Here is an 11,980-nt window from a genome sequence, read left to right on the forward strand (position 1 = left end):
TAGGTCGGATACATGGTCAAAATCCACTGATGTCTCCATCTGGCTCAATTGTAGTGCTTTGGGAATTTGATATAAATCAATGGGAACCAATGGTCTACAAGACCATTTATCAACCCACTCTTCTGATTCACATTCTTCCCACAAACAATACATGCATGAAGAGAAAAAACATACCATCTGTCTCGTATAAATTACCAGTGAACTTGAATTTAAACTCATAAATGAGTGCATGTCACTCGATCCTGCAACTGTACAACAATCTAGATAGTTTTGAATGTTAGATTCAGTAATCAACCAAAAATATCTATGAACCAATGACGTACCTAGATTACCTGGACCCATCGTAGACTTACACCATCGCATAATTGTTTTTGCATCTACCAACTCAACACCACCTTCGTACTTCAATTCTTCCCTGGCTAGGGCTCTTTTCACACATGCTCCTGCACCATCGTGGTCTCCCTTACCATGTCCAGCCTCAATGAAATTCCAAAAATGTTGTACACCGCTTGTCACATGCATCCTTGTTAGCCAATAAAACATCCTTGCATTCTTGAATCGTGCGATGCAATTATCTGACCATATTAAGTGTCGGTTGTATCATTCCTTTCCCTTCAACTATCATAGAAAACTTTAAAGCATCCTTGTACAAACTCTGATGAATGAGTACTATCATCACTTATGTAGAAGTGATACTCTCTTACAACCTTTCTATCCTCCTCTACGCTATCATCTGCATGCATGAATGTTATGTGTACAAAAATAGAAACTTGTGTAGAGTGATAATACATGGATTGCACTTTATTTTGAGGTTGTAGTGTATAATTTTCAGTGAAATCAATGATAGAGACAATGGTGCCAAGAGGAAATGTGTCCTTACACAACTTGAATTGCTCATCTAACCATCGAGCTCTATGTGTATGCATTATGTACTCATAAACTTGTTTCTCTTGAAACATTTTCATAAATTGAGCTACACATATATCATTTTTCACTAGCTCACATCTCTTCAAATCTTTTCCATCTTTAACTCCATATGTGTCTGTCTTGTATTTTCCAAAAGAAACTAGTTTCATACCAATTTCATGTGTGCTCTCCAAATGTATGCATCTTGGTAGACGTTGCAAACCACCACATATAGCACAAGAACCTTCCAAACAAGGCATCTTATAATAAATGCAACCATCATGTCTATTACATAACACACTTGAAATAAATTCTCTTGCCGACTTAGGAGGTGCTTGTATATTACATTCCTACAAAACATCATTAGTGGGCAAAATAGAACAAATATGACAAAAAATATCATAATGCATGGAAAATTCAATATGCATCCTACAACAACACATGGTGCATACATGATTAATCTTAATATAAAAAGGTTTTGCCATTTCAAAAAATCTTTGAGAAATTTTTATTTGAGGAAACTTTTGAAGGAATCTTTCATAAAATTTAGTTTGAGTCATATCCAAATAGTGTTTCACATGTGGCTCATGATTTTAAGACCCAATTCGCCTTATAACAACATCTCTTTGGTTGGGCGATACTCTTGTGTTGTCATGCCAAAAAATTTCAATTAATGGTTTTAGTGCATCTACAACAACCTTGTCTTTGCATGGTAGTCTACTCGAGAATGCCCAAAGAGAATTATTGTTAGGTTCTTCAATTTGTTCTCACCTCTCTAATGCTTTACTTAATGTTGTTCTACTAACGTTCAATGACTTGCTTGTTTTGCTTATCAAATGTTCTTTTTTTATTTTCTTGCTCATTATGGTTGATGTAATGACACGTTGAGTAGCATTAGAATGTTTACTACATGATTTTGAACCAATAGATTGATATGCATAAAATTGATTTCTGACAATAGTTCTTTCACTGTTACTTTCAGATGATCTTAGGCCTAGAATTTTCATTGTCTCTCTAAAATTCAAATTTTTAATCATTTGAACAATTAATTGACATCTTGCGGTTTGATTTAAGTTTGTAAAATAGTTTTGCCATATTCTTTTAACCATTCTCCTACAAGTTCGTTCATTCATTTTATTGGGCATTGACTTCAATATATTCTCATCAATGTCAATTAGCTACTTTGGTTTCCTACGAATGATTCTAGGAGGTGTTAACATTGGTGCATTATGTATATTCAATTCATCAAGTAGAGAAGGTGTAATATGTTCATCATTTAATTGATTATTCAATGCGGTATCTTCTTCAATTGCATTAGGTTCAAACGGTAAATTATCAAATGTTTCTTCTTCAATTGCATTAGGTTCAAATGGTAAATTATCAAATGTTTCTTCTTCAATTGCATTAGGTGCATTATATTCATTTGGGAAATCGAATTGAGATGTTGAGGTTGACATACCTTCTTCTCCCATTGTTCTTATGTCACGCAATTTCTTCATACACTGCCTTTGTTTTTCCTTTTGAGCCTCTCGTTGTTCCATCGTTCCTCGCTTGTTCTTTCCCATGGTTGAGATCGGTTGACCTAAATAGAATCATATTACATATATATGTAAAGAAAAGTTCAAAAATAAATAAATAACCATAAGTATGCATCTTATCACTATTTTTTGGAATCAAACTATTAAACAATCACAATTTAATCATTTGAAACCATGCAAAAACAAAAAACTAATAAAAACAACAATTCAATCATTTGAAATCATGCAAAAAACAAAAAAATCACTTACTTTTATGTATACAATAGTGATACAAGTGCAGACATAGTTCAAGTGGGGCCTTCAACGACCTCAAAAACTTCTTTTGAGGTTGTTGAGGCTCTTGGGCAACTAAAACTATGTCTCTAAACCATGTACGCACTACATTAATAATCGCGTATGCACTACATTGATAACCGCGTACGTGTTGCTAGGCCATAAAATGTTGGCAAGCCCAACGGTATTCTCGGCTGATAAGTAGCGCGTACGCTCTACTAAGCCTAAAAATGTTATCCTAGGGTATCAAATAATGGGAATAGTACCGCTTATGAGTAATAAGTACTGCATATGCACTAGTAAGCCTTAAAATAGTTATGGAAGGGGTATGGAGGAAGGGAGAGGGGGAGAGGGAGAGAAGAGGGGGGAAGGGAGAGAGAGGGAGAGGAGAGGGGAGAGGGAGAGAGAGGGAGAGAGGGAGAGGAGAGGGGAGAGGAAGAGAGAGAGAAGAAGAGGGGGGTGGGAGAGGGAAGGTAGAGAGAGGGAGAGAGAGAGAGAGAGAGAGAGAGAGAGAGAGAGAGAGAGAGAGCGTGGGGGTGGGAGAGGGAGAGAGAGGGAGAGGAGAAGGGAAAGGGAGAGAGAGAGAGAGAGAGAGAGAGAGAGAGAGAGAGAGAGAGAGAGAGGGGGTGGGAGAGGGAGAGAGATGGAGAGGAGAGGGGAGAGGGAGAGAGAGGGAGAGAGGGAGAGGAGAGGAGAGAGGGAGAGAGAGGGAGAGGAGAGGGGAGAGGGAGAGGGAGAGAGAGGGAGAGGAGAGGAGAGGAGAGAGGGAGAGAGAGGGAGAGGAGAGGGAGAGGAGAGGGGAGAGGGAGAGAGAGAGGGAGAGAGGGAGAGAGAGGGAGAGAGCAAGAGAACATGGAGGGAAGGGAGAGAGGGAGAGAAGAGGGGGGAGGGAAGGTAGAGAGAGGGAGAGAGGGAAGGAGGGAGGGAGAGAGAGGGAGAGAGGGAGAGAGAGAGAGAGAGAGAGAGAGAGAGAGAGAGAGAGAGAGAGAGGGGGAGGGGAGAGGAGAGAGAGGGAGAGAGAGAGAGGAGAGGGGAGAGGGAGAGAGGGAGAGGAGAGGGGAGAGGGAGAGAGAGGGAGAGAGGGAGACAACATGGGGGGAAGGGAGAAGTAGAGGGAGGGAGAGAATACATGATAAAAATCAAAGAGGAAGTTGCAGATAAGAAATAAATTCACTTACTTCTATAGAAGTACAGACATAGTTGCAGTTGGGTATGGAGGAAGAGAAGAAGAGAGAGAGAGAGAGAGAGAGAGAGAGAGAGAGGGAGAGAGAGAGAGAGAGAGACCTTGTATGCGTTTGAGAGGGAGAGACGATACACTTACATGTGTATATATATGTTTAATATATTATATGTATATAAACATATTATATATACAATGTCATATTATACACATATTATATATTACATATATTATATGAATATACACATATTATACATAGAATATAATATTGTACAATAGCGTGTATGCATTGTTTATAGTAAAGATAGCGCGTACGTGATGTTTAATGGGAAACACGCGCATACGCGCTTCTCACACTATAATTACCTCGTACGCATTTTTTAAACCATAAGTACCCTGTATGTGCTTTTGACTTTTTAGGCTTGGAAATAGGCCTGGATGACAAAGCTACGGATTGGAAGTTTGATTTCCCTCCATTTCTCTCATTTTTGACATGTTTTATTTTATCAGCTTGGTTTATCAACTTTGTCATCATTAGGTTTGTAGACACCCAAAATTGTCTAGTCTAATTAAATAAATATTTTATTTATTTAATTATCTTAGCTTAATTCTTCTATTAATTAAATAAATCTTTATTTATTTAATTAATTCATTTATCCTCTTCTAGCCTTATTTCTCATTTAAATAAATACATTTATTTATTTAAATTATCCTTTTCCTAAATTAAATAAATATCTTATTTATTTAATTTATCCCACTTCTTCTATTAATTAAATAAATATTTATTTATTTAATTAATTCATTTATCCTCTTCTAGCCTTATTTCTCATTTAAATAAATACATTTATTTATTTAAATTATCCTTTTCCTAAATTAAATAAATATCTTATTTATTTAATTTATCCCACTTCTTCTATTAATTATATAAATCTTTATTTATTTAATTAATTCATTAACCTTTTCTACCCATGACACATGTCATTCATCTCTTAATTTCTACACTACCTACCTCTTTCATTATTTTATTATTTTCTTTACCTACCCTCTAATCATAGCCGACCTCCTTTTACACCTCTCAATCTTATCCCTCCATTTCTTATTGTGTCTTCTATATAAGGACATGCTTCCTTCATTATCAAACCCTAATCAAGGATCCTAATGATGCATCCTAATGAATATTATACACTTGACTACACTACGATCCTACTTGCAACCACATTCTGTTCTTTGTTGAGCTCTTGTGCACATAAAATCTGAGAGCAAATATATCAAGCAAGATCAATGGAGATAGGAAGAATGGAGATCCAAACCCTATTGGACATGTGATGGTATAATCTTTGTGATTTCATTTGATTTGCATTGTCTTAGGTAATCTTCATATGTTATGGTGGACCTTTGTTGTTGTTAGGCTAGTGTTTTGTGGTTGAATTCATTTAGCCTTTCAATATTGTTATTATTGTTATCCATTTTCACCATATACATTTTGGCACGCCCGGTGGGACTCTTGTCCCTTTTTGCATTTAACATCTTGTCGTAGATTTTGTGTTTGATGTTGCAGATCTGACATTTTCGGCAACATTTTGATATTTTCATGTTTGCGCACTTTCGGATCATGTTTTTGATTTTCTGGCGCGTTTGCAACCTCTGGAATCATGTCTATGTTATTGGCAATATTTTATTTTGCAGGTTCCAGGAAAGCGCGTTTGTGTTTTTAAGTCGCGTCTGTTCTGTTTTTAGCCGTGTCTGTGTCCAGAAGACGCGTCTGCGTTCTGTAGTCACGTCTATGTCTCACAGAACCGCGTATGTGTCATGAAGTCACGTCTGTGTTGAGGGCAACCACGTTTGTGTTCACCAGTTTCAAATTTTGGGTTTTTATTGATTCAGTTTTTCAGATTTTGCATTTAGGGTTTCAGATCCGGTTTATTTTGAGCTAACATTTTCAGATCTAGCTAATGAAATTGGTGCAGCTTGTCTTGAAAGTAAAATCGTTTGGTTGAAGGCCTCTATTTTCACAAAGTCTTTTGGGTTTGAAATTTACCTAACTTGTGTGCTTGTAGGAAGGGGTGGTTATTTCAAACAATCCAAACTACTAATAAATCTTTGTTGCAGGTCCTTGGCAAGGGTTTTTGGATTTTTATTGTGTGCCTTGTTTTCATAGACTAGCAAACACTTCAATTGGTGCACTAAAATTGAATCATTGTCTTTTGTGTCTTGAGAAATAGGCTCTTTTTGTTTAATTTTTAGAGGGCCTGTCTTCCTGTGTGGTCATTAGGACTACTAGTGAGAAGAGAACGACCCAAGTGGTAGCGAGGAGAACCCACCTCTTCCGAACCACTATAAACAAATGTATTCATGGTGAAAACTATGGATAACGTGTGTTGATTAGTTCATACCGACACTATGTCTCCCCATAAACCCGTTTGATCAAATTTATTTGATCAATTGTAGGGCGTAACCCCTACCGGCTAGGAGCCTTCTGTATTTACAGAGCTGAAAGTGCCGCATGTATGGCCACATGAGCAGATGCTCTTACTAGTACCTTTTTGTTTTAGAATCCCAAATCCTTCTAGTTCTTGGGGTAGGAGGTCGGACCTCTGGTAGCAGCCCACACACATACGGTTCTTAGTAGAGATACAAAGTTCACCACGGGGAGTTTTCGTGGGGACTGATGCTTGGCTGACCCAAAAAGTGAGTGTCGAGGGTGGAGCCAGTAAGGTCAAGCATCTAAGTATCCCCTCTGAATAGCATAGCCTCGAGGGTAAAACCCCATGTGGGATCAACAACTATTGTCTTGGCTAGCCATAAGAATTGTGCTTGACTTATGTTAAACATTCAAAACATTCAAGACCAAACAGCAAAACATTGTGTCTTTTTTGTCTTCAAGTGTATGCAAAACAATTTTACATCAAACAACACACTTTTCTTGGAGTCATTTTGAGTCTAGACACTTGCAAACATTAAGTCCTCATCAACATTCTGTCCTCTTGTCACGAAAAATAGTCAAATAGTCAGATTTGGTCACAACAAAATGACTTCATAGATTGAAAAAAATTGCACAAATTTTACAAAAACACATCTGTGTCTGACATAATAGCATCTATGTTGTATAAGCGTGTCTGTGAAGGGTAGAAATGCATCTCTATTCCAATAGTAAACATTAAACTTTGCAAAAATCTCAGAAGCACATCTGTGTTAAACAGAGTCATGTCTGTGTCGGGAAACCACGTCTTAGATGTATACAGGTGCGTCTATGTCCAGAATTGAAAAACTGTTACAGTCCAGCAAACAAACACAGTCAGTTATGAAATTCTTGAGCTTCCTAGGTCATTTCTCCAGGTTTCATTTAGCATTCAACCTATCTTTGGGTCTCACAAAGTCCATCATTGCTTCACATTTCACTTTACATTCACAATTGTCTAAACTTGAGTTAAAAGGTCACTTGCTTGTCCTCATCATACTTTGTCAACACACTACATACAACAACACTTTGCTAAGTGGTCCCTCATCAAGGTTTCTTACCTTTGGGTCTCATTTGGTCTTACTTAGAGTCAAGGTCAGCTTACCTCATCAAGAGAAACTATCCTCTCTTTGGAAGTCACACCTACTCTACTACATACATACTTGGTCTTACACTTTGGACATTGCAAGTACACCTCAGAGTCATTTACATCCCATCCAACCCTTGATCTTCCATACTTTTTCCATTTTCATCTAATCTCATACATCTTGGTCAATACCTAGTTCATGGTTGAAACCCGCCTTCAAAAATCTAGGAGAGAAACTAAAGAGGCTCAAGAGTCCGCAAACATGAGTTCTTATGAGTATGACAATGATATCTTTTTCAATTTTGATCATACTACATTACCTGACATGGATGCCTATAGAAACATTCCAAATGTTGAGAACATGGACACTACAAATAACAATGCTACACACAGTGACAATATGGACAACTTTTCAGTACATTCAGCAGATGTGGAAGAATCCATTATGAATCCCCATTTCAATCGATTGGTTGAGGAAATAATGAGGAGGGATAGACAATACTTCTTACAAATGATGGCACAAAGAGGAGCCAAGATACCTCATGATTTTTACATGTCTCAAATAATGGAAAATCGACCTTTGCAACAACCTCACTCCAACATGGATCAAAGAAGACCTAATAGTAGAGGAAATAGAGGACCACACATGGTACCTAAATCACCATCAGCTTTGCTTCAAAAACCAGAGGTCCCACATACACATGGTCAAGCATATGATACTCACCTTCGTAGACCGTTATGGAGGTCTTATGCAAACAGATATGCTCAATCACATACTAATGCTAAGGATCAACCACCAAAGCAATTGGATATTCAAAGGCATGCTCAAAATTTGGACATAAGAAAACCCTGTGTCAAATTTGGGGGCAACACATTAGAACATGACATGCCTGCAGAATATGGTATACATGCACAAAATAGATATGGTGTTCCTCAACATGAATCTATACCAAGTGGTCCATATACGCAACATCACTATAGACCTCCTCCATATGTACATGTGTATGATCAATATCATCCATAGATGCAACATGCTCCTCCTCCAATTGGTGCCTCAAGCATGGGGTATGGTCCAAGAAGTCGATCTCCACCTAAGAGCAATTTGGAACAACAAATCAGGGAATTACAAAAGAAAATGGAGGACATAAATACAAAGAAGCCAACATACACAATGAGAGACATATGTCCCTATCCATTTGACAAAAGCATTCCAATGCCTCCATTTCCTACACACTTTGTGATGCCTAAATTTGATAAGTATAGAGGAAAAGGGGATCCTAAGGCACACATAAGATAGTTTTTCACAGCTTGCATTGAGGTAGCAGCAGAAGAGACATATGTTGAGATTATTCCCACAAAGCCTAGGTGATCAAGCTATGGAATGGTTCTCCCAACTCCCACCTGGTATTAAGTCATGGGGTGACTTAGCAGAGGCATTTATTCAACATTTCTCATACAACATAGAGACAGACATATCAGTCACTACTTTGTGCAACACCAAGCAAAAAGAGGGAGAATATTTTGGATCATTTTTACAAAGATGGAGAAATCTAGCCAGCAGATGCTCTTTTGAAATTCCACAAAAATAAATGGTAGAGATGTTCACACAAAAATTTAACAAAGACATTGGCTATGATCTAAGAAAAGCTTGTTTGTCCACCTTCAAGGACGTCATTGAAAAAGGCTTAGCGACAGAAAAGGTCCTAATTGAACAAGGAGTCATCAAGATATTCAAGGAAAACAAAGATGACTTTAAAGGAAAAGACAAGCCAAGATTTTAGAATAAAAACAAGAACATAGTCAATGATGGTGTTGTTGATGCCAACACAGTGCGACCCAAATTCATTTTTTCTAGATCAAGTTCTACAAACAATCAAGTGAATACTCAAACAACTTCCAGATCATGAAGGAAGTACACTCCATTGGGAGAACCACTTGAGTCAGTTTTCAAGAAGCTACTGGCAAACAAAGTAATCACAGTTCCAGATTTTCCTCCATATGAACCAAAGGTTAAACCAAATTGGTGGAATGATGATGAATATTATGAATTTCATAAGAGAAAGGGTCATAAGATAGGAAATTGTCATCGACTGAAGAACATCACACAAGAACTCATTGATAGAGGTGACATTGAGATTGAGGGACATTTGTCTAATCAAGAACATGAGATGTTTAAGGAACCATTCCCAAAACATGACAAGGGAAAAGCTAAAGCCACAAAGGATCAAACCAACTATACCAGAGCATCTTACAACTATGATTCAACCATCAATCACATCTCGATGGACAATTATGTCTCTACCATTATCATCAAGGACAAAGCATCTGAGAATTCTACTCGGAGACCCAGGATTGTCCTAAAAGGTGTTGAATCTTCTTCTGAACCTACCTTTGAATGTCATGTTACAACCCACCAAGGTAAAATCACCTTGCAAGGTGCTCCAACTAAAAACACCACTTCTTCATCAACCAAACCTAAGTATGACCTTGTAGAACAGTTAGGGAAGACACTCGCGCTCATTTCAATCCTTGAGCTATTACCCATATCTCCTGCACATAAAGCCATTCTTGACAAAATCTTGAGAGATACTGCTATTCCTACTGATCTGAACGTGGACCAGTTTCAAGCCATGGTGGGGTACCTTTCCATTCCACACTCCCTTACTTTCACAGAAGCTGATGACGCCTCCGTAAGTTAGCCACATAATGCACCATTACACATTGAAGCCTTCATACACAAACATCAAATAGAAAGAGTCCTGATAGATGGAGGAGCAGGTCTAAACATTTGCACATTAAGCACTATTACACAATTGGGATATTCTAATAAAGTTGTGAATTCTACAAATCAAATCACCATTAAGGCATATGATGACGAAGAGCATTCATCCAAGGGCACAGTCACCTTACCTCTTAGAGTTGGGCCAGTTACAAAGGATGTGGTTTGTCAAGTCCTAGACCTTGATCTCACATACAACATATTGCTAGGACGTCCATGGATTCATGAGATGAATGCAGTCCTGTCTACATATCACCAATGTATTAAGTTTCCTCACAATGGAATTGAAATAACAGTTAATGCTGACCCAAATCCATTCATATATTGCAACAATCTGCAACCTATATCAGAAATAACAATTCCAGCTAATCGAGAAGCTATTCCATCTTCAGCATATGTGGATCCAGAATCATTGAAAGTTTCTACATCAAAACAAACATAGCTCAAAGAAAAATTCAAGGTTAAAGACCTAGGATGTGGTGAGTATATATTTCATGTTGACCAACTCCCACTATCTCCTAAGACATTCAGTCGACAAGAAAAATCTATAAACAATTTACAAGGAATTGGGTGTGAACCACCTAGTGTTGTGGCTACTGAGTTTGAATGCAAATCTCCTCTAGTGGTGCAAGCAACTCTTGATATCAATAGTCCTAAGAGTGGTTCTAGTGAAGAATCTATTAAGCATATCGCCAGCCCTCTTGATAACTCACATAGCCTTACCATATCATCCACTCATTCCATTTCCACTCCACTTCCAGACTTGGATCAACAAGAATTACAAAAGCCCTTACTAATTGGGGATAAAAAATCAAGCTTTGAAAAGAAAAATCTAAAAGTCAAAAAAAAAGAAAAGTCCTTTAGTCCAAATCAAAATCAAAAGCTATTGGACTCTGCAAAAATCAAGGTCAAGGATAAAAATCCAATGAAATAAAAAGAGCAAGAGTTGATCTCCCCTAATATCAAAATAACTGGGGGCAAAAATTCTACAATTGCAAGTCAAAAAGATTACTTGTTGATCCTAAATCTCCATCATACTATCCTACTTTCACTTCTTTTCGCAATCATAAGCCTTCATCACTCATCTACTTGTTCCACACATCCTTTCCCTTCTAGTGATACATCATGGACCTTTAATGGAGCTTCCTTGAAGGACTTTGTTATCAGGGATGCCAAAACTTCTTCTGGTGACACGCATACGGGCCTGTGTAGTCCATACACTAGTAATTCTATAGCAGTTCCTTCATCAAGGAAGACAGACACTCAAGCTACACATCATTCAGTCAAGGAACAATGCAATTAAAATCACAAAGTCAAGCCTCACACATTTGAGGTAGGTGATTTAGTTCTCAGAGAAAATCCTAAAAATCAACAAGACAGAGAGAAGAAGGGCAAGTTCGAACCAAACTAGCTTGGTCCCTACATTATTACAACAACATATGGATTTGGTGCATATCAGCTCTCTACTACAGAGGATGAACCTTTGGAAAATCCTATCAATAGCATGCACCTTTGTAGGTTTTACACATAGCTCTTCAGAGTATCCTAATTCAAAAAATACAAAAAAATCAAAAATACAAAAAAAATTATAAAACAAAAAAAATCATTACTTGGTGAAAACCTGGCAAACAAGCGCCTTGTGACACAAAAAACATTGAAAAATAAAAAAAGTAAAGAGAAAGAATTTTGTCCAATGGTGAAAACCACTTCAGCGGCATCCTGGGCAAGTACCATAATGAAAACTGGGTCACCAGCGCCA

The sequence above is a fragment of the Cryptomeria japonica genome, chromosome 8 (assembly GCF_030272615.1).
Source record: "Cryptomeria japonica chromosome 8, Sugi_1.0, whole genome shotgun sequence".
NCBI classification, from domain to species: Eukaryota; Viridiplantae; Streptophyta; class Pinopsida; order Cupressales; family Cupressaceae; genus Cryptomeria; species Cryptomeria japonica.